The following is a 4,411-nucleotide window of genomic DNA, read 5'->3' on the forward strand; positions in this document are numbered from 1 at the left end:
AAAGTGCTCCCGAATCTCCCTTCATGGATCTGTGCATGACAGAGTTTCCAAACTGCGTAATATAATTAAAGTTTTTACTATGTGAGACGAATAAATATATCTATCACAAAGCAGTTTCACAGAAATCTTCTTTCCGGTTTTTGTCTGAGGATATTTCATTTTTCACCATAGTCATTGCTATACTTCCAAATATCTCTTTGTAGCTTTTTAGCCAAAAGCAATTCGGAATCCTTTAGAAGAAGAAAGGTATATATTTTTTTTATTACTATACTTTAAGTTCTAGGGTACATGTGCACAATGTGCAGGTTTGTTACATATGTATACCTGTGCCATGTTGTTGAGCTGAACCCATCAAATCAACACCATCCATCAATTTGTCATTTATATCAGGTATAACTCCCAATGCAATCCCTCTCCCCACCCCCCTCACCATGATAGGCCCCGATGTGTGATGTTCCCCTTCCTGAGTCCATCTGATCTCATTGTTCAGTTCCCACCTATGAGTGAGAACATGCGGTGTTTGGTTTTCTCTTCTTGTGATAGTTTGCTAACAATGATGATTTCCAGCTGCATCCATGTCCCTACAAGGGATGAAAATTCATCCTTTTTATGGCTGCATAATATTCCATGGTGTATATGTGCCACATTTTCCTAATCCAGTCTGTCACTGATGGACATTTGGGTTGATTCCAAGTCTTTGCTATTGTGAATAGTGCCGCAATAAACATACGTGTGCATGTGTCTTTGTAGCAGCATGATTTAGAACAAAGCTGGGGGCATAACGCTACCTGACTTCAAACTATACTTCAAGGCTACAGTAACCAAAACAGCATGGTACTGGTATCAAAACAGAGATATAGACCAATGGAAAAGAATAGAATTCTCAGAAATAATACCACACATCTACAGCCATCTGATCTTTGACAAATCTGAGAGAAACAAGAAATGGGAAAAGGCTTCCCAATATAACAAATGTTGCTGGGAAAATTGGCTAGCCATAAGTAGAAAGCTGAAAATGGATCCTTTCCTTACTCCTTATACGAAAATTAATTCGAGATGGATTAGACACTTAAATGTTATACCTAATACCATAAAAAATCCTAGAAGAAAACCTAGATAGTACCATTCAGGACATATGTATGGGCAAGAACTTCATGTCTGAAACACCAGAAGGAAAGTATATTTCTGTGAGTGGAATGCACATATCACAAATCAGCTCCTCAGAAAGCTTCTCTCCAGTTTTTATATGAAGACGTTTCCTTTCTCACCGTAAGCCTCAAAGTCCTCCAAAGTATCCCTTCACAGACTAAGCAAAAACAGTGTTATGATACAGCTCAATGAAAAGAGAAGCTTAACTGTGTGAGCAGAATTCACGTGAGACAGTGCAGGATCACAGAAAGCTTCCTTCTGGTTCTCTCTGACGTTATTTCTTTTTCAGGATATTCCAAAGGGCATTTCCAAATGTCCTTTCTCAGATTCCACAGAAACAGGGATTTCAAACTGCTCAATCCAAAGAATGATTTAATGCTATGAGATGAATACAAACATCACAAAAGAGTTGCTCTGAAAGCATCTGTCCGATTTTCTTTGGAAGACATTTTCTTGCCTCACACAGGTCTCTGGTGGCCACTTACTATCCCTTCGTAGAACCCTCAAAGACCGACTTTCAAACTGGGAAATGTACAGTAAGCTTTAACAATGTCAAAAGTATGGACCTGTCAGAGAGCAGTTTTTTCGAGTGCTTCTCTCTGTTTTCTATTGGACGACATTTCACTTTTTACCATAGTCTTCAATGTGCTCTGAGTATCACTGTTTTGGTTTTACATGAACGGTGGTCAAACTGTGCCTTATGAGAAGTAAGTTATAACTCCCTGAGTGGAATGCGCACATCACCAAGCAGTTTCTCAGAAAGCTTCTTTCCAGTTTTTAAGTTATGATATTTGCCCTTTCACCATAGGAGTGAATGGCATCCCAAATATCCCTTCGTGGATCCATTCAAGAGGGAGTTTCCAACCTGTGTAATTTAACGAAAGCTTCATGTATGTGAGATGAATAAACACAGCAAAAGCAGATTCACAGAAAGCTTCTTTCCAGTTTTTATCTGAAGATATTACCTTTTGCACCATAGTCCAGAATGTGCTCCAAAGGTCCCTTTGTGGATCCGTCCATGACAGTTTCCAAGCTACGTAATGTACAGGAAGCTTTAACTATGTGAGATGATTACACAAGTCACTGAGTAGTCTCCTAGAAAGCTTTTCTCCAGTTTTTGTCTGAGGCGATTTCCCTTTACACCATCAGCATCAACATGCTCCCGAATATCATTTGGTACCTGTTTCTTGAAAAGGGTTTCCCTGATGCTGTATGAGATAAGAGGTATAACACTGTGACTGGAATGCACACGTCACAAAGCAGTTCCTCAGAAAGCTTCTCTCCAGTTTCGGTCTGAACATATTTCCTTTTTCAACGTAAGCCTCAAATGGCTCCTGAATATCCCATCACACGCTAAACATACACAGGGTTAGAAAACTGCTCAATGAAAAGAGAGGCTTAACTAAGTGAGAGAAATTAAGACGACACAGAGCAGTTTCACAGAAAGTTTCCTTCTGGATTTTACCTGAGATATTCTCTCCCCATATTCTAAGGATTGTTTCCATATGTCCTTCCTCAGATTCCACAAACACAGTGATTTCAAGGTGCTCAATCCAAAGAATGGTATAACTCAGTGAGATGAATACACACATCAAAAAGCAGTTGCTCAGAAGGTTTCTCTGCAGATTTCATCGGAAGATGTTTCCTCGCTCACCACAAGCCTCCGTGCTTCAATAAATATCCTTTCACAGATTCTTGGAAGACAGAGTTTCAAAACTGAGCAACATAGTGTAAGCATTTACTCTGTGAAGTGAATGCACATATCAGGGAGCAGATTCTTGAAACTCTTCTTCCTCGATTTCATTTCAGTATATTTCACTATTCGCAATAGTCCTCAATGTGTTCCAAAATATCACCTTTTCGGTTTCACAGGAAGAGTGTTCAAACACTGCCTTGTGAGAAAAGAGGTATAACTCCCTTAGTGGAATGCATACATCACAATGTAGTTTCCTAGAAAGCTTCTATCCAGTTTTTATCTGAAGATATCTCCTCTTTCACCGTAGGCCAGAATGTGCTCTCCGATGTTCCTTCACAAATATGTGCACGAGGGAGTTTCCGAACTGTGCAATACCACTAAGGATTTAACTATGTGACATGAATAAATATGTCTAACATAAAGCAGTTTCACAGAAATATTCTTTCCAGTTTTTGTCTGAGGATATTTCCCTTTTCACTATAGTCGTCACTATACTCCCGAATGTCCCTTGGTAGATTTTTCTCCAAAAGGGATTCCAGAATCCCCTAGGAGAAGTGAGATATATTTCTGTGTGTGGAATATGCACATCACAAAGCATCTCCTCAGACAGCTTCTCTCCAGGTTCTATTTCAAGACGTTTCCTTTCTCACCATAAGCCTCAAAGTGTTCCAGAATATCCCTTTGCAGACTAAACAAAAACAGTGTTATGATACTGCTCTATGAAAAGTGAAGCTTAACTGTGTGAGCAGAAATCGCATGACACAGAGTACTTTCACAGAAAGCTTCCTTCTGGTTTTCCCTGAGGTTACTCCTTTTTTAGGGTATTCAAAAGAGTGTTTCCAGATGTCCTTTCTTAGATTCCACAGAAAGAGTGATTTCAAACTGCTCAATCTAAAGAAACATATAATGCTATGAGATTAATACAAACATCACAAAAGAGTTGCACAGAAACATTCTCTCCGATTTTCCATGGAAGACATTTCCTTGCTCGACATAGAATACCGGTTGCCACTTTGGATCCCTTTGCAATATCCTCAAAGACCGACTTTCAAACTGGGGAATGTAGAGGAAGGTTTAACACTGTGTAAACAATGGACATGTCAGAGAGCAGCTTCTGGTAGTGCTTCTTTCTGTTTTTTATTGGGTGACATTTGACTTTTTGCCATAGTCTTCAATGTTCTCCGAATATCAAACTTTTGGTTTTACAGGAATGGAGTTCAAACTGTGCCTTATGAAAAGAAAGTTATAGATGTCTGAATGAAATACACACATCAGCAAGCAGTTTCTCAGAAAGATTCTCTCCTTTTTTTATCTGACTATATTTCCTATTTCAGCATAGGCCCGAATGTGATCCCAAATATCCCATCACAGATCCAACCCCGAGGGAGTTTCCCTGCAGTGTAATGTACAAAAAGTTTCAGCTATGTGAGATTATTAAACATAGGAAAAAGAAGATTTATGGAAAGCTTCTTTCCAGTTTTTTGTGAAGATATTTCCATTCTCACCATAGTCCTGAATGTGCTCTTGATAGTCCCTTCGTGGATACGTCCATGACAGTTTCTAAGC

Source organism: Colobus angolensis, unplaced genomic scaffold, assembly GCF_000951035.1.
Source record: "Colobus angolensis palliatus isolate OR3802 unplaced genomic scaffold, Cang.pa_1.0 Scaffold556, whole genome shotgun sequence".
Taxonomy (NCBI): Eukaryota; Metazoa; Chordata; class Mammalia; order Primates; family Cercopithecidae; genus Colobus; species Colobus angolensis.